This window comes from Zalophus californianus, chromosome 2 (genome assembly GCF_009762305.2).
Source record: "Zalophus californianus isolate mZalCal1 chromosome 2, mZalCal1.pri.v2, whole genome shotgun sequence".
Classification (NCBI taxonomy): domain Eukaryota; kingdom Metazoa; phylum Chordata; class Mammalia; order Carnivora; family Otariidae; genus Zalophus; species Zalophus californianus.
In genome coordinates, this window is record NC_045596.1 from 43,183,019 (window position 1) to 43,208,654 (window position 25,636).

At 42.7% G+C, this 25,636-nt stretch overlaps 1 long non-coding RNA gene across 1 annotated transcript in view; it reads right to left on the reverse strand.

The window, feature by feature from the left end:
- Positions 1-18,786, reverse strand: part of LOC113924225 — a 37,338-nt gene extending 18,552 nt beyond the window's left edge. Inside the window, exons 1-2 of the long non-coding RNA XR_003520586.2 lie at positions 18,649-18,786; positions 17,802-17,975 (exon numbers count right to left, since the gene is read on the reverse strand). This is a non-coding gene — a long non-coding RNA (uncharacterized LOC113924225). The remainder of the gene's footprint in view (positions 1-17,801; positions 17,976-18,648) is intronic.
- Positions 18,787-25,636: the final 6,850 nt, after the last annotated feature.

Sequence of the window (25,636 nt, forward strand, 5' to 3'; positions counted from 1 at the left end):
CTCCCAAGGCGTGAAGCTGAATGTGAAATTTAAAACTTTATAATACAAGGTTTAATAATTTATGAAGCATAGCATACACGTTATCGTATGTCTTCCTCGTATAGATTCTGCGACATAGTTATTGTGAGCTCCATTTACCAGATGAAAAGACAGAGACTTAGAGAAATTGAACATATTTCCAAAGAAATTGGCAATTAGGTGGTTAATAAGGAATTACATTTAGAGTCATTCAACTTACTAATATTTCATTGGTACCTAGCTTTCAAGTAATCGCACACCAGGCAATGTCTCATGCACTGGGAGTCCAATGGTGATGAAAAAGTTAAGGAGTTTTTCTTCATGGCCTTCATTAGACAAGTACTCAAAAAAAAAAAAAAAGAAAGAAAGACATATGGATTAAGAGTTATGAAAGAAAAACAGAGGGCATTAGGAGAAAATGTAGGGGAATTTAGGGGTGTGTATGTGAGCGTGTGCATGTCACTGAAGGCCGAGTATGACATTTGAGCCCTGAGACTAGGAGTAAGAGGTTTCAGCAGGGGGTGACAGCATTTATAAAGACCCTCGGGCAGGACAAACTTGGTGTGTTTGGAGATCTGAGTGAGTCAGGCTGGTAAGGAGTGGGCCAGGAAGAGTGGCATAAGATGGGAGCAGGTTCTTGGTAGACTTGGTTAGATCATGTAGAGCATTCAACTGTGGCTTTATTCTAAATATGATGAGAAAGCACTGAGAGATGGTAAGCAAGGAACTAACTTGGTTTTACATATCAGGATGATCATTCTACATCAATATGAGATTGTAGGGGACAAGAGTAGGAGCAGGGGAACCATTTAAGAGGAGGATATTGCAACAATCCAGGGGAAAGATGATGGCCCTGTATCTTCAAATCCTGGAATTTTTGGCTATGGTAAATTCTGTAGTTGTAATTCTAGAGAACTGGCTGACAGTTGAGAAGCGTTGTCATTTGCTGTATTTTCAAAATCACCCTTGAGTTTTCTCTGCTTACTAAGGTGTCAGTGGACAATGGAGCCACACCTTAGCACATCGAAGAATTGGCAAAGATTTCAGCCACACAGTTTGAGGATTAAGCAGTGCATCTCCTCATGATCTAAGAGGTTGCATAAAATGCCATGCAGATGACATTTGGACAAGTAACTGACCACTGGAAATTTTACTGACTGGTCCTCACCCAAAAAGGGACACAGTCAAACTTTCAGTAGATATGTGACAAGGGACAAGTTACTCAACCTCTCTGAATTTAACATACATCCTCTGTGAAGGAATGATAAAAAGAGTACTTTTCTTAAAGAATCATACTAGGATGACATGAGATTTAGAATTAGATTCACAGGAAGATTAAATGAGCTAATACATGTAAAACACTTAATACAATGCCTAACGGAAGAAGCATTCTGCTTTCAATAAATAATAGCTATTGTAATTATTAACAGTGCTAATTTTATTTTACTTATTTATTTTGAAGATTTTATTTATTTATTTGACAGAGAGAGAGAGACAGTGAGAGAGGGAACACAAGCAGGGGGAGTGGGAGAGGGAGAAGCAGACTCCTTGCTGAGCAGGGAGCCTGATGCGGGGCTCGATCCCAGGACCCTGGGATCATGACCTGAACCAAAGGCAGACACTTAATGACTGAGCCACCCAGGCGCCCCTAACAATACTACTTTTACAGTGTAAGTAGAATAAAATTAGATACCCACATCACTGCCATAACATAAGTCATTTCTGGCCCTAGGCAAAGTATTGACATATGTAATATAACTTATGAAACATTACATTTCCCATCACCCCAAACTATTTCAAAATGCTTTGCAATTCCTGGATAAAAGAAATTATAAAAATGTAAAATTTACTATTCCAAAGAGAAAGTTTATCCTACAGACCCAGACTTCCCTAATGACTATAAGTCATCTTTAGAGTAGCCTATTTTATTATCAAACTGAACAGTTGACAGTAATGGACACAATTACAGATTCTGCTTTAAAAACCAAACATTAATTGGATTTCTGAATGCCATTTGAACTGTGGAGAGAGAGAATTCTTCTAGCCTTAAAACCTACTTACTTTCAGCCTAGCATAGGAGTTTTACATCTTCGGTAGTCTCCTAATGGCTTCAGGTAAGCCTGGAATTAAAGCATTCAGTTCTCAGTCGAGGAAAACTGTATCAAAAACCAAATGCGCAGGGATGCCATTTATCTCCAATTCTGCTAAAATGACTACCCTTGGAAAAAAATGTGTCTGATGAGAGAGTACTGTAGGGGAAATTCCAGCGATTGTCACCCTTTTTAAACCTCAGTGGTCAGAGCTTAATCTGAAGACAACCCAGAAGTTCCTATACTTACCTAAACTCAGGTGTGTAACCATCTGCCTCCTTGACCCACAGGGCTCAGTTTCTAGAGAGACTTACATTTAAAGATTGATAGATCAAATAGCCAAAAGTAATCAGGAAGGAATCCAGCCTCTAAATTGTATCTCTTTTTTAAAAACGGCTATGAGGAAACAACAGAGACCCTTTTCCTGTCTCCTGTTTGTCTCCCCAACTCTCTTGCACCCCATGTTACTCTGCAGTTCCCATTCACTAACACTGGCCCCCTCCCCACAAAATGCTTCTCCATCTCATTCAGCTTTTTGTCTCTCACTTGGTATTTATCACATTAGTTTGAGTTTTCTCTTTGCCTTTTTTTCCATGACCTCCAAACTGTGATTTTTTTTTTTTCTTTCTTTGCCCATTATCCAGTTCTGTATTGTGGATGTCAAGGGATTCAACTGACAGAGGCTAAGTCTCCATAGGGAATAAAAATGTCCCATCCTAATAAGGGCTTGATGTTTGGTCTTCTGATCTGCTGACTATCATGCTGGGGTTTAGAGTACTGTGGGCGTGGGGCATCACTAAGTTCCTTGTTGATTGTATTCGATCCCAGTTTGCACACAGTCCCCTTGTCCTCAGAGGGGAAGAATCGTAATGGGCTAGGCAAGGAAGAGGGGAAGGGGAATGGAAGTGAAGCTGGCTGTGTGGATTCTGCTAGAGGTTTAGAAATAGGGAAAATAGTATCTGCCATCAGCTGAGGTGCCGAGGAAGGAAAAAATGGAGTGGAGAGAAAGGATTAGGAGAGAAAAGGGATGATAGAGAAGAAGGTAGAGGGACCCAGTGGGTGGGACAAGAAGGGGAGAAGAAATAAAGTGCAGAGATGGGTGAGGGACACTTCCAGAAAATCCGGTCAGCAACTTGACTGCTTCTGGCAGTGGTTTCTTGATTCATGGTCTGGGGAATGGAAAAGATTACTGTGGGTTAGGTGATGTGCCAGAAGCAGGTTTCTGGTAGGAGACTTGGGACCGTGACCCAGAGTGGTTCTTGGCTGTGAATAGCTGAATGAGCCTCCTGGAAGTGTGGTCCCAGATAATGCGCAGGTATGACACACTTCTCTGGTATCCACGCCCACTTTAATATTGCCTTAGACACATGCCAAGGTCTCTGCCTCAGCTCCTGAGCCATCCAAGCCCAGAACATCTGCTTCTGTGGCTGAGCTAATAGAGATTAAGCTGAGGTTTCCTGAGAAGTTGCTTCTCATTCCAAAGTAGGTCAAGACTCCATGACTGACATTCTTGAATAGACTGCCTGCCTGCCTTTCTTTTTTTTTAAATGTTGGAAGAAACCTTGGAGATTTTATAGGAAAACTTCCTCCCTTTACAAATGAGAAAATCAGGGGGAGAGTAACCACTTAAAAAAAAAAAAATCTACTTCTGAGGTTTTATCGATAGTTTCCTGTCTTGGAAGAGGTAGAAATGAACTCTGGTGCCTCAAGAACAGCACTAATGATGAATGATAGAGCCCAGAATACTTTCATTTCCACGACGCTTTTCCATCCTCAGAACAATACAGTGACAAGTGGGCAGGCCCATTTCACAGATGAGGAAACTGAGGCCAGACCATTTAAAATGCACAGGTAATAGGGAGAAAGACTTCCTGCTTCAGACACTATATTCCAGATGAAATGCTGTGCCATGCAAACAGGGTCCTCCTTCTTACTTGTGTGAATGGTTTTCTTTACCTTCGTTCCAACCTCTGTGGTGCTTCTAAAGTTGAACCGTTCCAAGTGGAGCCACTTCGACTTGCTGATGCTTAGTTTTATTTATTTTTATTTTTAAATTTATTTGAGAGAGAGAGAAGGAGCAAGGGGAGGGGTAGAGGGAGACAGAGAACAGACTCCCCGCTGAGCAGGGAGCCCAACATGGGGCTCAATCCTGGAACTTCGGGATCATGACCCTAGCCAAAGGCAGACGCTTAACTGAGCCACCCAGGTGCCCCGATGTTTATTTTTTTTTTTTTTTTTTTTTTCCGATGCTTAGTTTTAATATTGACAACAAGGAGGCCTTCATAGTACCCACCATCAGTAGAATCACTTAAAAAGGCAAATTGCACTGTAAGGGGACCATTCAAGAGTCAGAGAGGGGGTGTAGAAAATAGTGGGGAGTAGAGAAAGAAACTTTCTTCCCCCCGGACTTCCCTCCTGCCTCTTCCTTTGCTTGCTTCTCCCCCAGGGTGCTCCTTCGGTGCCCGCTTTAGGGGGAACATCAGGAGGACGCTGATGCGGTACCATGGTACCCACACATTGTCATGTTGCTGGCGGAGGGGTAGCCAAACAGGGCGGGGCCAAGAACTTCCTCCCACGTCAGCTGCCACCAAAGAGCCCTCTTTAGCACGGACTGCCTCAGTACCCCAAACACTATCCCGTCCAAGCAACCTCCAGAGGCGTCCGGTCTCTATTTCCTCTGATCAGTTTCTGCGCATGTGATAGAGTAAAAGCCTTGATAAGACATAAATATTCCCAGTATCTCCCTTAGCAGCACCCTCCCCTGATCAGGAGGATGCTGTCTTCGGCGGCTCAGCGGTTTCCCCCTCCTGTTGCCCACCTCCAGGGGACCAGCTCGGGCTTTCACTTCACCATGGACTGTTTCAAAGATCCACAGATGACCCAACACGACATTTAAATACGTCCTTCCGCCACTCCCTCAATGGCCGGCTTCTCCCAAACGCCCGACTTTCTCATCCATTTCCCGCCCCCCCCCATTTTTAAATCATGAGAGCACAGTTTGCTTTCTTTATTAGACAAGCACACATGGGGAAAAGTTGTAGCTTTTTTTCTTCTTACTCACAGCCGAGATAGTTGCAAGACAGCTCCGCGCTGCTGGTGGGAAGTGCCTCAGAGAACGGGAACCTCATCCAATAAAACTGGGCTGTTGTTTTTGGATCACACGCTGTGAATTAATTTATTGTTTGAAGTGATGAAAAAAGGTGTTCAGAGACTTGGAGGGGAGTTTCACTCTGCAGCGATGCCCCCGCAGTCAGAGAACAAGCTTCGGAGCGATTGGGAGCTAGGAAATGCGGGGTTATTTTGGTAGCTGTCAGCAGGAACTGGCTAGAGTCTGTATGTTAAATAAATACAAACTGCCTATTTAATTATTTAACAACAAGAACAAACGTCCTACTGTTGGCAAGTGGGAAACAGTCAACACTCAAACTATGTAATATCCCATCTTGTTCCCATGATGTGATTTGACCCCGCTTGCCCCCTCAGGCTTGCCGTCAACCCTCCGGGGCATCTTATCGCTGTTTTATTGGAGCTGGGATGAGGCAGGAATTGGAGTACAAATCTCCTTAAGCTAGGAAATGCTGGAGAAACAAGAGCAAGTTAACCTCCAAATGGGTTCCAAGGCAACCGCTGTGTTGAAACTTCACTTGGGTCCACTGGCTAGTTTTTTGTTTTTGTTTTTCCTGCTTCTGCCAAATTGTTGATGTCTTTGCCTCTTGGAAACTGCTGAATTTGAGCAACCAAAGGCAGGAAGTCTCCCCTTTACTTAGGAAAGACTACAGTAAGAATTCCAACTCTTTGTTTTTGAGAACATTGCTATAATGCTATGTTGGTTTTACCACTTGCTTGCAAAGACCCTCCAGGCTAAATCAACCATAAAGAAGCAGGCTGAGCTTTCTCGAACGTGTATGACCTCAAGTGGTGAATACCAGAAAACGATTTGATGCCAGCCTAAAGCAACAACCCTTGATATTGATCATGTGTGTGTAAATACAAATAAAAGCTTAGTTTTGTGATACAGTAAAAGTTTCACTGAGTCAAATAGTGTTTTAAATTTTGGACCCTAGAAGACAACTGGTCAGCATTTAACATGAAGAAAATGGGTATTTATAATCAAGATTAATAGAGTAGCTGACGCTAATCTGTAAGTAGAGGAAAGAGGAGAGAAGTAGAGACAGAAAAGAAAGAAATGAAGGGAAGGAGAGAAGAGAGAAAAGAAACATCAAAACTAGGAAGCTCTGAGAGCCAGAAGCCAGTCTTGGGCTTCTTGCTATTTTTTTCGCAAGCTTAAGGGGCAGAACAAACCAGTTGGAGAGCTCATGTGTACTTAGATTTCCATTTCTACAGTGTGCCACATCCTTAGTGGTTCGTAATCGATTGGACTTTAACCTCGGCTACTGTGAAGTCCTACATTTTGATTTGGGCTGGAGAATTATGATTTCGCTTTGAGACATTCGCCTCTTTTCAGGAACCTCCTGCATCATCCACAGCGTGATGAACCCCTAAACTAATGGTTTCATTTCCAGATTCTTAGCAAACACTGCACACAGACTATATAGTCTACACCTGCTCATCTCTATACCTCAGGTACCAAGGCCCTTCCTCCAGCCTGGCCAGGCCCTTTCTATACATTCTTGTGACCCCTTGTACTTTTCCTTGGTAGCACATTCTCCAGACTAATTATATATTTATGTGTGCTTATTGGTTTAATGGTTTCTTCCTACCCACACTGTGAGTTTGGCGAGAGCTGGGGGCCATATCCCATCCCTTCCCCTTCTTGAGGCAGTCCCTAGACACTGTCTAGTAACTAGTATTTGCTTTGTAAGTATTTGTGGGATGAATGATTATACTACCATATATATAGATATAGAGAGAGAGATACATCCATATATGTATATGGTCTTAAAATATAGGCTACATAAAATATGTAACATCATGAATATATTTATAGAGTGTATACATAAATAGTGCACACACACACACACACACACACATGCAATGTTTACCTAATTTCTCGGAGGCTCATCTACTCATCTGTGAAGTGAAAGTTAATGTAAGGCTCATTGCACACCCAAAGTGTTAGACCACTAGAAGAGGTCAGAATAATCCTTCCTTTAAGACACTATGATAGAGAGCCCAACAAATGCCTTACATGTTTACAGAATACATTTAAGCAACTCTCAGCCAAGCTCTCTCTCTCTCTGCTCAAACCAGTCCATCCTTCAATAGGTCTAAATTTAGGGTCATTTCCAAATATAGTGCCTATCCTGTGCAGTTCCTTCCCTGAAAGGCAGCCATGTCCAGCCAGGAAGGAGGCTATTGCTTCTTATTAGCCCAGTTGCAGATCTGTCTCCCTCTTGGCTGCAGGGTGCAAGCTGACTGGGGGCCCATGTGACCGTGTTCACGTCCAAGCTCAGTAGAATGAATTTTTCAAGCATGATTTGCAAGTCACGCTCTCACATGCCTCCCGAGTCCAGCTGTGTGGCAGCTGCTGGCCCCCCTGCTTCCATCCATCTTGCTCTGGGGTCAAAAGCACGAGCACATTTGCCTGCACTAACTTTGTCTCCACCCAGCTCTTTGTTCCCCATTGTCATCAGGATGTTTACAGACCTACTGTTCTTGCCGTTCTTGTTCCATTATCACACTTGGGTCTGAAGAGTATTTGGCCACATGGGCCTGGCTGAAGCAGGCAGTATGGCTGGCTTTCCTCTGTGACCAAAACTTGTCAGAGGCATGGATTTCCGAGTGTCCTTTCTAAGTATTCACCTGCATATTTCTGCAGTGAGAACAGGCAGAGGGACTAGGGCATATATTTTGTTAAAGACAGGCCCCGAGGGTCATTTTGGGCCTACGAATCTTATCCCACGGTTAGTTTCTAACGGGACAAGAGAACAATTTCAACAAAGGCAGATTAGAGAAAGAAATTCATTCTTCCTCCTCTTATTTGTGTTAATGGTTAAAAATACATGTTACCTTCCCAGAAAGTTATTTGGACTGTCCCTAAACCTGTCACTCACAAACTGGTGTTTTATTGGCAGGAACTGTGCTGGAAGACCGGTTGGCAGTGAGTGTGGTGGTGTGGAAATGAGCTTCCGGGTCAAACCAGGGTTCTTGCTGGCTGACCCCTGACTATGAGAACATGAGTAAGTCCCTTAACTCTCTATGGGACTCAGTTTCCTCCTGTGAATAACAGCCCCCATACATTATTGCATTAAAACCTGTAATGAAAAATCTGTTTTAGAAGTATAGATTTCTGGACTCCCCCCACTGCAACCAAGATCCTGTTTCAGTGTGTCTGAGTGGGGCCTGAGAATCTCTATATTTTGACGGATGGCAGCACAAGGCCAGGATTTCCTGGTGTTTCCCTTACATCCACAGTGAGCCATATAACCCAGGATATTTTATATTTTTAACAAAATGTTCGTTTCTGATAAAGAACATGGTTTTGATTTCCCAGTAGCTCAAAGCATTAAAAGGTAGATCCCATCCACCTTTGATGGGCTGGGACCACAGAGCTGCACCATCCAGTACAGTGGCCAGGACCCATATGGCTAAGTGAGCGTTTAAAATGCAGCTAGTTGGGGGGAGCCTGGGTGGCTTAGTCAGTTAAGCATCTGCCTTTGGCTCAGGTCATGATCCCAGGAACCAGGGATCGAGCCCTGCATAGGGCTCCTTGCTCAGCGGGGAGCCTGCTTCTCCCTCTGCTGCTGCCCCTCCCCTGCTTGTGCTCTCTCTCTCTCTCTCTCTGTCAAATAAATAAAATCTTAAAAAAAAATGTGGCTAATTGGAATTGTGATTTGTTGTTAAGTGTAAGATACACACCAGATTTCAAGGATTTGGTATAAAAAATGTAAAATATCTAATTAATAATTTTTGTATGATAGTATTTTGGGTACGATGGGTTAAAGAAAATAATTAAAGCTAATTTCACCTGTTTCTTTTTTCTTTTCCTTTCTTTTCTTTTCTTTTTTAATGTGGCTACATTGAAAACTACATGTATGGCTTGCGTTGTGCTTCTATTGAGTGGCATTGCTATCTGTCACAAGGCAGTTGCTTGAGAGATCAGTATGCCCAGTGGGATAGACCAACAACATGGATTATAAAATAGTAGCCTTACAAAGTGACTGAGGGTAACCCTACTGGTCATGATTGAACCCCAGCTTCCAGTTTCCATTTGACTGGTGGAATTTACAAGTGAAGGCTCAAACGGTACTCTCCTTAATGCACATCTCCTGCCTGGTCCTATTTAAAAGTAGAGGAGAGTGACCCATTCCCATTATAGACTCAGACTCTCCCACTCTCCCAACACACCTCTCATTCTCCACTTCACCCCTTGGTAACCCAACCTCAGGCGTCCCCTTGATCCTATGACAACTATTAAATTAGGAAAAAAAATTTTTTTTCAGTGATTATATCCCATTCCAGGGAAAAGTACAGTGAAATTGGGATACATCTATATTGTTGGCTGTTGCAAAAACTATAACCCCTTTGGAAACCGATATGACATCACGTCACGAGAGCCATTAAAAATGTTCTTACTCTTTGATTCAGTAAAACCGCTCCTGGGAATTTGTTTGAAAAAAACATGAAACAGAAGCAAGATAAATGTATAAAGATATTCAATGCAGCATTATCTATACTACAAAATTAGATGCCATTTAAGCACTAATCATTGAGGAACAGTTAGGAAAATTACACTGCAACAATTCAATATAATATTATGCATTCATTCAAATTTATAATTATGAAGACTATATAGCAACATGGAAAAATGTTTACAGGATAATGTCAGATTTTATAAAGTAGAATGCATAAATTGTATGTAGATTATGATTGCACGATAACAATTTTGCATGCATATGGAAGACGTAGAAAGAATGCACAAAAACAAAATCTGTTTTAGTTTATTAAAAAATAAATCAGAGCATTTACACCAGGAGGCCATGCTTCTTATGGGATCTGAAGATGGGCTCCCACGGTGTCCATAAATCAAATGAAAAATATTTTGTGTGGCTGTGCATAAAATGCATTTTTTTTTTTTTTGAGAAGAAGAAGCGTAGTTTTTGTCAGATTCTCAGAAGATTTTGATTAGCACCTCTCTCCCAAGAACCAACGCTTAATGATTATTTTATTGTTTTAATAATTAAAAGGAAGCTACGTATCTCCTCTCCAGACACTTACTCCAAGGTGAATTCCCCAGTGGACTTGAGGAAGAATAAGAGCCTTCAGGTCTGACCCTGGTGGAACTTGTCAGGGAGAAATAGTAAACCATCAGGAGCCCCCACACCTTCCCATTTGTCCCTCTGGCCCCAGCCTCACCCAGTCCCCTCATCAAGAGTATCCAGTGCTTCTCCCTTCTACCTCTCCCTTCCTGCTCCTCTTTTCCCACTTCTCTCGAATGTTCCAGTGAGGCCAACTCACCCAACTCTGGGCCTCTCTGGCCCTTGACTCTAAGAAACGACACATGTGACGGCCCTGCAGGGCAAATGGGTTATCTGAGGAGGGCGTCTTTGCCTTTCAACCTCTGCTTGGAATGAACGACCCCTTGCCCCAATGGAAGACTAGCACAAGTGGGTATTCAAATACTCGAAAATGAGGAGAGGGCCAGGGCCAGACCTGTGGTCGGGTACCAACTGCTCCATGTCCCTCAGACCACCCGGGGCTGCCTAGGACACATCCCCCACACTGCCACTTGGAGGGTTCATGGCATTCAAGGGATACCATTGGATGAGTCCTAACATTGTTTTCTCTCCTCTGGGCCAATAAAAGAAAACGCTGCTCAACGTCATTTTAAAAGAACCCTTAAAACAAAAATCTGGCAAAGATCCTAGCTTTCAGGTAAGATTTAGGTCACTCTTCCTTGTCTAGCTACCTTGAGAGTGTCTGAATTCAGTCAGCCCACCCCACATCCTCCCTTAGTCCAACACAGTGCTTGGACTAAGCAGCGGTTGGGAAGACTTTCTTTTTCTGAGACTCTTGCTCCCAACACCCCACGCAGTTTCCTGGGCTTTCTTGAGTGGCAGACTCGGCCTAATACATCAGAGTTGAAACATCTTTAATGTTCTATTTAGTCTATTTGCCTGTAAGAGATTAGATGTTCTGTAATGGACAGCTATAAATGAGCTGAATAAAAAGAGGAAAAAAAAAAAACGAGCATTTTTTTAAAAAGTAGCCCAGTAGCTCCCCGCCATTTCCGAACTGCCGCCAGTTTTAGCCAGTGCTCACTTATTAATGGTCTCACTTCCCAACACTTCTTTTTCCCCTGACATTTTGGTGAAAGTTTTTTTTTTTTTCTATTCCAGTCTAACATTCACTCTTTCAACTTTTCTGTCAGACTTCTTTCTTCTCTGGAAAACTTTAACCTAACCAGATACAGCTATCATAATTTTTTCTTCATGTATATAAGCCCCTTTCTTTCTAATCACAGATTCACCCCTGGTTAACTTCCAGGGGGAGGAGCCACCCAAGCATCCCTGGCAGTGCTCTCTTGCCTGTCCCTAAGCACCTCCCAGCAGTGGCAAGGTGATGTCATACTTTTCTTCAAGACCCATTGCCGTGCGTTGTTGTGGTAAGACATTCTTCCTCATGTCTCAAGTGACTGCACTCCAACTTATGGTTTTCCATCTGATGGCAGCGGGGATTTGTGGAGCTTGTCCTCCTCACCTCAGGGATCCTTGGTTATGTGCAGCCGATCTTACTTGTGAAGAAGCAGATTGTAGCATCAGAGAGAGAGACTGGGGGTCAGATCACACCCTGGCCACTTTCTAGCTCTATGGCCCTTGAAGAAGAAACCAAGGCTCAGTTTCCCCATTGGAAAAAAAATAACCTAACAATGGTGCCTCTTTCACAAGGACACACATGGTACATGTGGCAGATCAATCGTTGTTACCAAATATCTCTTCTCCCTTTTTTCCTCAATAATAAAATCTTGGAATTTTCGCCGGGTTCTTGACTGTCTGGAGTAAAGAGTATATTTCCCAGACTCCCTGTCAGCTAGATGTGGTGATAGGACTAAGTTCTAGGCAAAGAAATGCCAGTGGAAGGGGTGTGCATAATTTCTTGGAGGTGTCTTTAAAATGAAGGTTTGCACTTCTTTATTCCTTTGTCCTCCACCCTGGATAAAATTGGGGTACAATGGTGGGACCTCCTGCAGCCATCTTGGGCAATAAGGGACTTAGGTAATGAAATCCACCCATGACAATTTAACTGGTGCACTTTCTATAATTCTAAATTTATTATTGAGTGCTAACTATGGCTCAGGGAAGACAACAAGTGCCTTACAAGGAATATCTCATTTAACCTTCATAACAACCCTGGAAGGCACGTACTATTTGTAACTTTCGTGTTATAGACAGGTGTATTAATTTGCCAGGACTGCCATAACAAAATATCACAGACTGGGTGGCCTACACAACAGAAATTAATTTTCTAGCAATTCTGGAGGCTGGAAATCCAAGATCAAGGTGTCAGGGTTGGTTTCCTGTGAGGCCTCTGTCCTTGGCTTGCAGATGGCTGTCCTTCACACGTTCTTTCCCCTATCCTGGCATATCCCTGGTGTCTCTTTTTGTGTCAAAATTTCCTCTTCTTATAAGGTCACCAGTCAGATTGGATTAGGGCCTATTCTAATGACCTCATTTTTTTTAAAGGTTTTTTTGTGTGTGTGTGGTTTTTTTTAAGATTTTATTCATTTATTTGAGAGAGAGAGAATGAGAGACAGAGAGCACAAGAGGGAAGAGGGTCAGAGGGAGAAGCAGACTCCCCACTGAGCAGGGAGCCCGATGTGGGACTCGATCCCGGGACTCCAGGATCATGACCCGAGCCAAAGGCAGTCGCTTAACCAACTGAGCCACCCAGGCGCCCCGTGACCTCATTTTTTTTTAAAGATTTTATTTTTTTATTTGAGAGAGAGAGAGAGAGAGAAAAAGAATGGGGGGGAGGGGTAGAGGGAGAAGCAGACTCCCCATTGGGCAGGGAGACCGACTCGGGACTCGATCCCAGGACCCTGAGATCATGACCTAAACCGAAGGCAGACGCTTAATGGACTGAGCCACCCAGGTGCCCCTCTAATGACTTCATTTTAACTGAATCATCTCTTTAAAGGCCCTATCTCCAGATACAGTCATATACTGGGGTACCAGGGGTTAGAGCTTCAATAGGTAAGTTTAGAGGGAACAAAATTCAGCGCATAACAATGAGGAAGCTGAGTCAAAGAGAAGTTAAGTGACTTTTCCTAAACTACACTGTTAGGGTAGTTGAGGTGGGTTTTATACCCAGGAAGTCTAGTTCCCAAGTGTGCTGTTCTCCATTCCACATTATCATCTGTAATATATTTAGCTTGACAATAAGCCTCCAGCTCCCAGAACTCAGCATATTTAGTGGCTTGAGTTACATTAAATCTATAAGCACAGATTATGTAATTACCCTTCTCTTTTGTCTTAACTGTAATCGTCACCTGCTAAGTATGTGTCATCACAAAGGGCCCTGGTTGTGTTGTTCTTCCAGCTCCCGGGAAAACGTGCCCACTCGAACCCTCTGCTCTCCCCACGAGCTGGCACCCTCAACATGGCGCTACGGGATGAGGCCTGACCATTTCAGCAGGTGCCAAACAAGCTGCAGGCTTCTTCCACGCTGCCTAACCCACATCTCCACGTGAGGTGACCCAGAAACCCTGCAATGTTCCCAAACCCCAAGTCACAAATCCTACTTTCAACACAAGTCATCAACAGGAGGCAGAGAATGTCCCTGTGTCCCTAGCCCACTGGGTCCTGGGTTCTGCCCTATATCATTTCTCCCTTCCACCCATCTTGTTGGACCTCTCTAGGCTCTTGGCTTCTATCCCATCACAGATCATTGCCCTGGCACCTTCTTGAGCACCAGCCTCCCTAGAATCTCTGTCACCTTCACTGCCACAGTTTTCTCCTCTGTCATTTCCTGCTGCTCCTAGAAATGGAGATAGCAAGGAGTTAAACCAATGCAATTTGTCTACAGAACTCATGTTCCTAACCATTACGTAGGTGGTCTCCACATATCACAATTTAATCTTTTTCTTCCCAGAGAGCATGTAAATGCAGACACACCTATAGACATACACAATGCAAAGACAGGGTTTGGATGAGTCCTACAGGAATCTGCACCTAATTTGTCAAAAAGTTTGACAAATACAAGGTGGAGTTGTCCATGTGTCATTACTTTCTGTCCCATAACTGGCAAAGCAAGGGGTACTCTTATGGCCTCAGGCTCCTTCACATATATTATTTTATTTATTCTCGAAAAAATAATGTTCTGGAGTAAGCATTATTATTCCCACTTTATAGTAAGGAAAACTGAGGCTCGAGGGGCTTAAGCAACTTGCCCTGGGTCACCCAGCTAATAAGGGGTGGAGCCAAGAGTTGCATACACACTTTCCATACAAAGAGGTGTGCCCAGGTCATAGACTATGTGACCCCAGCTCTCACCATGCCGCTTACCACGTTGATGCTGCAGGACTTCTGAACAAGGGGTGCCAAGGAGAAACAACAGGAAAAGTTTAGAGTTGGCTTAAAGATTATATGACATTTATATTAGATTTAAAGTCCACATGATTGTATTAACACAAGCATCCCCCAAAAAAATCTGATTCCCAAAATAAACTAAAGCAAATCTCAAATCCCACCTACCAAAACATATTGCCAAAACATATCCAATGAGGAAATTCTACCTGAAACATGTCTAAAGTATTTGTGCTTTATGTGAGATCCGTAAAATCTGCATTTACTAAAACCCTTTCTCTGAAAATGTATTAATAATATATGGCCAGAACTTGCAGATAGTGTGATCATTGTTATAGGGATTTGTAGCCAAAATATTTCAGTTTGTGGAGGCTTGCTTTTGGCCCAGTGATTTTTTTTTTGTACATTTGTACTTTTTTTGTATAATTTTTAAGGAAGGCAGCTGCTCATCTCTTTGCTGATACACCCTGGACCACAAAGCCAACAATGATTTAAACCCAAATTGCTTTCAATCTTCCCAAGGACTTCATTTTTCTTATAAAGGGACTTGCTACCCAAACGATCTGTCATTCACGTAGGAATACCCATATGTCAGACCTAGTCGGTATAGTTCTGGTACTAAACCCCCGCCAGCAATTAAAGGAACGGAGTTGTGGAGATGGAGAGCCGCAGAAGGAATCACAGGAACCTCTCTTTAAGAAAGCCCAACACCCGAGAATTCTAACCAACAAATCAGGTAAAGTAGAGGTGATTTCCTGCTGTGTTCTAGTGGTGCTGTGTAAGATATACGGAATTTACATATAGGAGTTAAGGATTCTAACCCAGATCCCGCTACATATCAGCTGTGAGACCTTGGACAAGCTACTTAACCACCCTGAACCTCAGGCTTGTCCTCTGGGCGTACTTAATACTTATGCTTTAGGTTGTTGTGAAGTAACAAATTTCAAAATGCCTAGCATAGTGTCTGGCACAAAATAGATATCGAAAATATTTTTCAGTCTTTTAATCTGAAAGATTTGATCTTTCAGAGTTAATTCTGAATTTGAATTTTAAATAATTTTCTACCTAAAAGGGCAAAATCTTGATTTATATGCATTTCTCTGGGAGCATATCTGTTAATCAAAATAAAGGGAAATCCTAAAAGTCAGTAACAGATATCAATGACATCTAAAATTCTGTTGTCAACTTCCAAGTAGTTGCCACTGAAACACCTCAGGGTTAGCTGGCCATTTGCTACTCCCTGCCAAAGACTTTTGGGGTTATGACGTCTGCTCACTATGAGGTGAATAGACCATCTCTTCCACCCCTTCACTGCATATCAAAAAGAAAATGTGGGTTGCTCCAGGCCATTCAACTCAGTTGAATGATTATGAGCAAGGCAATACTCAAGGCACTGAGGATACGAACATAAATGAGACAAGATTCCTGCCCTTGAGGGGCTCATAGGCTGGTGGAGAGACAGATGGATAAACAGAATTTTTTTTTGTGAGCTGGTCAACTCTGACTGGCTCGTGAACAGGGAGCATTATGGGCCTAGAGGAGTTAGCAACAGCTTTCCGGAGGAGGTGATGCCTGAACCAAACCTGGAAGAACTCAGCCACCCACCCATCCATCCACCCACTCATCCATCTACCCATCCATCCATTCTTTATTTAACAAATATATGTTAAGTGTTTACTATGCCCAAACATTGCTCTAAGCGTTGTGGTTAGAGTGTTGAACAAGCAGATAAAGTCTCTGCTCTCATGGAAATTATATCCTGCTGAAGGAAGATAGAAAATAAAACAAATATATAAAGAGTTGAGGCGTTTCTTAGCAGCAAATGCTAAGAAGAAAATGGGGAGTGATGGGGGATGAGGGGCGTGGAGCTGGAGGTGACTATTTTAGGTCAGAGTCCCAGAGGAGGAAACATTGAGTCAAGATCAGACTAATGGGATGGAGACAAACCACGCAAAGATCCAGAGTTAGTGCCTGAGGCAGAGGAAATGGTAAAGGCTCTAAGGTAGGAACTCGCTGGGTCTAATCATAAACAAAATAAAACAAAGCTTAAGGAAACTGCTAAACCCAGCGTGGCTGGAGAGCAGTGAGAGAGAGAGAGGATGGTTTGAGATGAGGTCAGAGAGAACCATCTCTTTGCCTTGTGAGCCATGGCAAACAGTATCTTCAGTATAATGGGAAACCACTGGGGGCTATAAGCCAGGAGAGGGTTGTGACCTGATTTCTGGCTTTAAAAGGTGATTGCCGGAGGAGTTCGCCAGCAGAAGTCCAGAAGAAGGCAATTCCAGGCAGGGGTGGAGAATGCCCCTTCCACATATATGCCTCCTCTGATTGGTGTTGCCCTCCTTCTGCCTCCCCCTCCTCTCTTTCCTATCACAGCATTGCTCTTGAAATGTCCATGAGGTCAGGGTCAGTGTACACTGTCGGGATCCTAACAGATGCCACTCCTTGGTAGCGGCGCTCCGCTCAGCGGAGAATCCCTCCTACTTTTATAGAAATGTTGACCCAAGTGCTATGCTTCTCATGAAACAACAATGAGGCCTCATGTGTATGGCCCTCCTACATTATTTGCAGGGTGTTCACCATGATTATTTGATTTTACCATGGAAGGTAAAAACATCGAGCAATTATCTTTATCTCCATGTCACCAATGAGGAAGTTGATGCACAAAGAGGTGACTCAGTATGCTCATGGTCGCACAGCTAGTTTGTGGCAGACTAGAATCCCAGTCCCCCAACTCACAGCCTGTATTCAATCCACAGTGGTTCTCAGTGGAGCACTATTGCTATTTCACGGGGATGGGGCTGGTGGCAAGCAATTCTTCATTGTGCTAGACTGTCTTTCATATTGCAGAGCATACTGAATCTCTGGTCCCCACCAGTAGTACCCAGTTGAAAAACCTGTGACAGCCAAAGAGGCCCCCACATGTTTTTATATCCGCCTAGGGAGGCTTGGTACTGCCCCTGGTGGCAATGATGGAGTCCAGTGCTCTATTGCAAAGGTGAGAAAACAGGCTCCAGAAGCAGAAGGCACTTAGCAACTGCTCACACATTTGTGACTAGTTTAAACTCACTATTTAAACTATTAAATTTAAATATTTAATTTAATTAAATATTTTTTAAAATATTTAAACTTTTTTTAATATTTAAAATATTAAATATCTTTACTATTTATTTAAATAGTTGTCATTAATACTCTCCTCCAGCCTTACCTGGTGAGCGCAAGGATGCTGACTTGTGCATGCTATTCATTTCTTAAGTCGTTCAGCAGATAGTCCCTGATTGCCTAGTAAGCGTGCTGTGCTATATGCTGAGGACGCGATGTCGAAGAGAAACACGTCCTCAAGGAGTCTGCAGCGTGGAGAGGCGGGGTGGAGCCCAGGAAGCTAATGATTACAAGGCGAGTGTAGTAATGTCAGGATGCAGTCAGACAGGTGACGTAAGGACCTAACCCAGATGCAGAGACGCGGGGAAGGAGGGATTTTCAAGCACCCACAGCTGCCCAGAATGGGATCATACAGGAATATAACAAGCTTGCCATTAATAAAGATGTTTAAATAGAGGCCGGATCATCAGATGGTTGGGAAAATGTTAAAGGGGTTTAAGCAGCTTAGGGGAAGTCAAACCAGCTAATGTTTAAAGTCCTTTTCAGTCCAGCAACCTGGGATTTCTGTCGTATCCACAGAAGACCATAAACAGAATATACTCACAACTCATTTCTATGTTGATATGTGGCAATGAGGTAACCCCATATTAGACTAGGTTATGAAAAAAAAATAAAAATAGGAATAGTTAATTTTCCCCCAAAATGCATTCTACAAAGTACCGAGTTAAAAAAAAAAGAAATCTTATCTTTTTTCCATCTGCCTGTTTATACAGGGAGTTAGGACAGGATTGGGCGTTGAAAGGGAACTGGAAACCCACAGCTCTGAGTGAAAGGGTAGGCTCTGGGGGAGGTGGGGCAGGGGAAGGGTCTCTTATGGAGGGATTTTTAATTGGGCACTAAGCAATTTTTTTTTTCCTCTGAGGTAGCCAGAAAAGCCAACAAGAGCTCCTTACCTCCAATTGACTCTGGTCTGTGCTGATCCAGAGGTTGGCAGCTCAAACGTTAGCAGGGGACAGTTCCTGACAATTCTGTGACAAGGGAGAGAGTCTCAAGGGACAAGGGTGCCCAAGAGCTGCAAATGTTGTTCTGCCTTCCGGGAGGTGAAGTGTCAGCTTTCAGCAAATGTTCCCTCTGTGCAAGGACAGAAAATGCCATCGCGAGAGCCGCTCTAACTGGGTTAAAAGTCATGTTTGTGCCACTTGAGTCAAAAGGCCAAGGCTTGGAAAAAGGAATCAGCCATTGGACAGGGTGATGATTGTGGATTGTTGATGGCTTAGATTTAAACTTCAAAGGATAAAGCTGTCAGCGGTAGCTTTTCTTGTTGCTTCTGTATTTTAGATTGGAAAATTTTTACTCAAGCCAGTCATATGCCCGATACCATGGGATAATTAAAGAGTAAAATAATGGCCATCAGATTTTTTTTTTTAATTCCCTTCTCTGCCCATCATTCATGCTCTATTTACCCCCTAAACACCTCTCCTAATGTTGAATATTCTCTCCAGTTTGGCTTTAATAAATCCTCTCACCAATGCTGAACTTTATTTTTCATCAGCTTGGTTTTGATTGAGGGGAGCGTTGAAATAAATGGGCTATTCTTTTTGAGGATTTAGATTAATTCACTTTCCGTGTTCAGTGTTCAGTTTAGGATTCCAAACATATCAGTACCATCCACTGACTTCTGGTTCAAAAACCATCACACTTAAGAGAAGTTTTTGTCCTTGAGAGCCCCCATATTTTCAAGAGTTGGTCTTTAGAACTCTCATCTTCCTCTTTTGCCATCCCCCTCACCTCCTGTTCCGGACTGCTTGGGCTTTCTGTTATCACTTCCTTTTTTTTAGTTTTGTCCCTCTGTTCTCTTTTATTTCCTTCTTTGTTTTTCCCCATTTCAGCCAAAACTCCACTTGATTTGGCCCCAAGAATTTCTTTCTAGCAAGGGGTTCTCCTTAGACTATAACTAGATTCTGGGACCCCCTGCACATCGTCAAAAATTATTCCTGGATTTTTTTTCCCAAAACACAGTTCCTGACTTACGATGGTTCAATTTACAATTTTTCCACTTCACACTGGTGTGAAAACGACACACAGAGAAACCATACTTGGAATCTTGAACTGTGGCCTTTTCCCAGGCTAGCCATAAAGTAGTATACTCTTGTGTTGCTGGGCGGGGGCAGCCATTTGATCGTGAGAGTAAACAACCACATGCCTACAACCAGTGTGTACCCATGCAACCATTCTGTTTTTCACTTTCAGTATGATAGTCAATACATTACATGAGATACTCAACACTTCATTACAAAATAGGCTCTGTGTTAGATGATTTTGCCCCACTGTAGGCTAAGGTAGTGTTCTGAACACTTTTAAGCTATGATGTTCGGTAGGCTAGGTGTGTTAAATGCATTTTTGACTTACACTGTTTTCAACTTACAATGGGTTTATTGGAACGTACCCCACTATAAATGGAGGGATATCTGTAATATTAAGTATTTACTTAATTAACTTTTGCTTAGAAATGCATAGTCCCTATAGAAAATGTAACATACAGTAAAACATTCTTATAGAAAATGTAACATACAAACGAAGCGATAAAAATGACCTATTATCTTAGTACCCCAAAATGAATACTCTTAACATTTTGGTGTATTTTTCCCCAAATACATAGATGTGTATGTATTCTGTACAAAATTACTTATTTTCCTTCACTTAACAAAAGTAGAAACAAGAGCACACTCCAAGATCACTGAAATGCAGAGGTACGATGAGTTACCTCATAGAGAATGGGCAAGACTCACTCCACATCTCCAACCAACTAGGGTGTGATTGTCATTCAGCACAGGTGAGGAGTTTAGCTTGGTTTGGTCCCCCTGACTGTGCGACAGAATCACCTGGGATGCCTGGAAAAATCCAGTTGTCTGGGACCACTTACAGAAGTTCTGTTTCGATTAGTCTGGGGTGGGGAATGTGTTTTTTCTCCCAAGATTCTTCTATGATTGCAACGTGCAGCCCGAGTTGAGGATGACTGGCAGTCAAAGGATGACTGTAGGTTCTTGAACCATGATTAAGGTCACCTGAAGACACCTTCTCAATTGGAAGTTTCAGCGCTGATGAGTGACCTCTCCAGTTGATGTGGGAAGGTGTTGTGGGGTGCAAGGGCACAGGGACTCAGCCTAAGGGCTAATTGGCCAGAAGACTCTGGATTATCTCATGTTGTCACGTCATGTCTTCTTCATTCTCTTTATTTTCTGAAATATGCCAAAACACAAACTGAGCTCACCTTGCAGCCTCACCTCTTTATCAGGTGCTGCTTCGTTCTCTACTCAATCAACCCTCATTCTTATTGGTGATGACTGGAGATATTCTAGATTGTTGGCTGTTTGTGGCCTCTTTTGCATCATCTTCCTGAGAAACGACTGGCTCTGTCCCATGGGCTACTCTTTGTGCACCTCCTAGATATGTAGCTATAGAGAAATATATAAATAAGAGGTAGCAAAGTCTTGGTTAACCAGAAACTTCAACTTCCAGAACACAGTAGGCTCTGTCCAAATTGTAGGACAGATAATCCTTAAAAAATAATCTGATGGCAAGGATTTCACTAAAAACAAAACCAAGCAGTGAATTTCTAGAGTTTCTTTTTTTTTTCTCTTTGCTTTGGAAAGACTCTACAAACTATCTTTAAGAAAATAGTTGTCAGATTAGGTGTGGGGTTAGGGTTTCTTAACCTGAGATCCAGAGATAGACTTTAGTTGGATTGGGGGGTGGTCTATGAACCACTTGAAATTGAAGGCAAAATGCACATGCATGTGTGTGTGTGTGTCTGTTTACCCAAATGGCTTGGTGTTTTCATCTTTTAGGGAAATTATTTGAATGGAATTCAGTTTAAAGCCTGTGAATTATCCACATCCTCACAAATCATGGACCACAGCTGGCTGCCACCCTGGCTGGGCTCTTGTCCTTGAAGCATCAATAGCTCAGGATGGTGTTTCTTTCATAGAAAGGGAGAAAAACATTGCACTTTAAAATAGTCTTTAGGTCTCAAGAGGTGGTGATGGAGACTTGGCACTCAGATGACCTACAGGCACTTTTTGGTCTCAAATACTCCAGTTTCTCCCACAGACACCTCAAAGACTTCAAAGACAACTGGACTTTGGGAGTGCCAGGCTTTTGAGGTGGGGCATAGAGCATGTGGGAATGCTCCTCAGAGACAGGAAGGGTGGATGATTTTTAACATAAGTGGACTGGGGATAAAATAAAAACATGGAGTGTAAAATATTCCATACCTGTCTGCCTGTTACCTGATCCATGTAATCATGGAAAATACAAGTTTTCTGCTATGGTCAGGGCGTGGCAATGAACTAATTAATTAATATTCAGTTTTATTAAAAAATTGCCACCATACCTGCTATGTTAAGAATAGCAAAATTTTAAAGGATAATAGTGTCATAAAATAATATATTATATTTATATATTATGATATAAGCATATAATATATAATAATATAAATGATATTTATTAAAAATATAAATAAAACAATATATAAAATAATATATATGTAAATAATAAAATTATATTATATATTATGTTCTATTTTATTACATATTTATTATATGTTAGAATGTAGTATAAATATTCAGTATATTATATAAATATTATATATTTATATATATTATTGTATATTATATATTTATAGTAATAGTATATAATTAACATATACTATATTATATATAATTATATAATATGTATGTATTATTATAGGGAACATAACTAAACCATTGGTGATTCAAATGCACTTCTTCAAGCCCCTCTGGGCTACTGCTGAGAACAACAACTATCTGGCTTCTATTCCCCTCATTCTTCTCCACTCTGCTGCCTCCAGATAATAATTATCTCCTTTTGCCAAATCACAGGGCTTCCTTAGTTCTCTTCCTCTTCAACTCCTCAGCTGCACTTGACAGTTAACCTCCCGCCTGAAACTTACTATAACCCAGGCTTCTGTAAAAGTTCACTTTGCGGATTCTCCTCTGAACGCCTAGCAAAGTTTTTTGGCTCACTTTGTCAGCTCACTTCCTTCCCCATGTCTAAGTGGGGATGCTCCTCAAAGCTCCTTGGATCCTGTTTTCCTTCCGTTATGCTCTCTGCTTTGAGAGACCCATCCATCACTCCAGCATCATTTTGAGGTGACACCTCCAGCCCTGACTCTTTGCCCCCAGAATTTGTGACTAGCACCTACTCAGAGGACATAGCCACTTGGATATCCTCCCATCACTTCAAGCTCAACGTGTATGAAAGCACAGCCATCTTCAGTCTCATACACCATTTACTGCATTCCCGTTTTCCTTGGCATCACTTTCATTCATCCCTCATTTTCAGGAGCTCTGTCCAATCTACCTCCAAGTGAGTTCTTTTCTTAAAATTATTTCTTAGATATTTTTATTATTTTCTTCTAACTTCTACTTCCAACATCCTAGTCCAGACTCTAGCACCTCACATCAGCATCCTGCCATCACATAGGTAAGGTGCCCGGTGTGGCCAATGCTGCCGATCGACTACTAAGTACCTATTCTCCCTTCCTTCCTTACTAAAAAAGATTTCCAATTATTTGGGAGGTTGCCATATGCTCAGGTAAAAATATCTGCTCAGCGTCTGCAGGTGGATGACCTAGTTCTACCGATGAGCACTTCTACAAGTGAGGATTCTGGGAGAGCTCTTGCCTTCCTGATGAAAGGGAAGAAGACCCAGCTGGTGAAGTTTTTCCCCCTCCTCCTTCTTTCCTTTTCTCCTGCATGGAAGGTAGATGCAGGACTGTGATGAAGATACTGTACTTCAAGTCTGGTAAGTAAGTTTTAAATATCACCTCAAGTGCTTTCTTGTGTTGAGACCTTGGGAAATGGACCTAACCTCTTTAAGCCTCAATTTCATATCTGTAAAATGAGTGCAACAATATTACTAGGCTGTTCGGAAGAGTAAAAGTACTAATACATAATATAAAGCATTGAGCATGGTGCATGTGCAGGACCTCGTCCCATCAATGTGGTAGATGATACTCTAGCTGTTCCCATTCTCTAAACTCCTATTATATTTGGAATAATTATGTCACGTATTTGTACTGCCTTAGTTCGTCTCTCCCGGATTCCTGGTCTCCTACGAAGCAAGAAGACTAATCAACTCGAGGCCATCAACTGTCTTCTCTGCTTGTTTTAGAGTCTCCAAATGGCCTTGTCCAATTCTAGGTGTGTAGTATGCTCTCAAAAACACTTAGGGACTTAATGATAGATTATACCATATATGTGCCGGAAATCAGGTCTCCAGACAAATTAAGTGTTTGCTAAAGTTGGGAAACGAAGAGCAGATGCTACAGAAATGCTCATTTTGCACTGGAAACTCACGTAACAAGCTTCAGGGGGACACCTGGCTAGAAAGAGACTTTTCACCAGGCCCCACGCTGAGCCCAAACTCGGCCTCTCTTCCCATCCCCCCAAATGCCCACTCCACTCCAAAGCCCTGGGGAGCAAGGCAGAATTTCCTGGACTTTCTGGAATTTCCTAAACATCCCCTTTCATAACTCAGTCTTCTCCCTTTGCCGCTTCTAGACAGTTCTGCTTCCTTTCACCTTCCTCCCCCCAAAAGACTCTGAAAACCCCCATATGAAGATAATGAACTGCCACTGTCTGGGACACTTAGGTCCTCACCCTGGGTTTGTACATCTTCCTCAGCAAACCGAGGTCCTGGTGCTGAGCTGTCCTGGGGAGAGCGTGCTTGTGATGGTTGTCTGAGTCTTATTTCTGCCTTGCGTGGCTTCATTCCTAGGCACCAGGGCACCTCCCATTTCCGTTAGGGCACCTCCCCTGCATTTTCTACCATTCTCACCTGCACTCCACTCTTTTGTATCCGTTGGCTTTCGTCTTCTTCCTGGGTGCTAATCAGCAGTCTCTGCCCTTTGTTTCTCCAAAGACCTAGGAGCAGCGAGTGACCCAGGCCGGGACACAGCGGGGACCCACCAGGAGCAGCATTGGCATGCAGAAAGGGAGCTCCTCCCCTCAGCCCGAGCTCTTAAGGCCTCTCTCCTCATCAAGGCAGGTGGCAGGACAGAGCTGCCCTCGTGGCCTTTCCTTGATCTTGGGAAGTTTTTATTCAGAGAGGGATGGGGTTCTACAAACAGGAACACCCAATGGAGAGAAAGTTTAAATCCGGATAGTCTCACACCTTTATTACCCAAGGTAGGTTGGGAGCACAAATCTGGAGATTAGAGTATCCATCGCGTCACTAGGATCCCTTGGGCATAGGATCTTACAGCATTGCCTTATCTTTTTTAATCAAAATGTACATGCATAAAAAGCATTTACCCTGCCACAAACACCCCCTGGATTGCAAATGGAAAACAATAAAGGCAAGGGGACTGAGGGAGAAAACCTCATTCTCTCGGTCATTATATTTGATTTTGAAAAAGACCTGAACATGTGTCAGGCTCCTCCGCTGCTCCCTTGGGGAGACCCAGGATCCAGGTATGTCCCATGGGAGGACACAGAACGGTGGAAGACGGACCACCGCCAGCTACCCACATCCTGTTATGACTGAGAAGCAAGCCTGCAAGGAAATAAAAATTCTAATGTGGTATTTTCAGGATTTGTTCCAACTCTTTTTTTTTTTTTGCAAAAAGAAAACACTACCGTCAATGTATAGATCATTTGGCTTCTTGGTATGATGTGTTCTGATCCCCCCTTCTTTTCCCCTTTTCTTCTCTTACTAACATCTGCACCACCAGCTATTGTCCTAGGTGTGAGTGTGTGTATGCGTACGCGCATGCGCACGTGTGCGTGCATGAGTGTGCACATCTATATGCATGCAATCTTGAAGCACTTCATTAATGCTTTCGTGATTCTCTGAGATCATTTCAATTATGGAGACTTCTTGCCACCTTGTCTCCCTCCTCACACCAAACTGCTATTT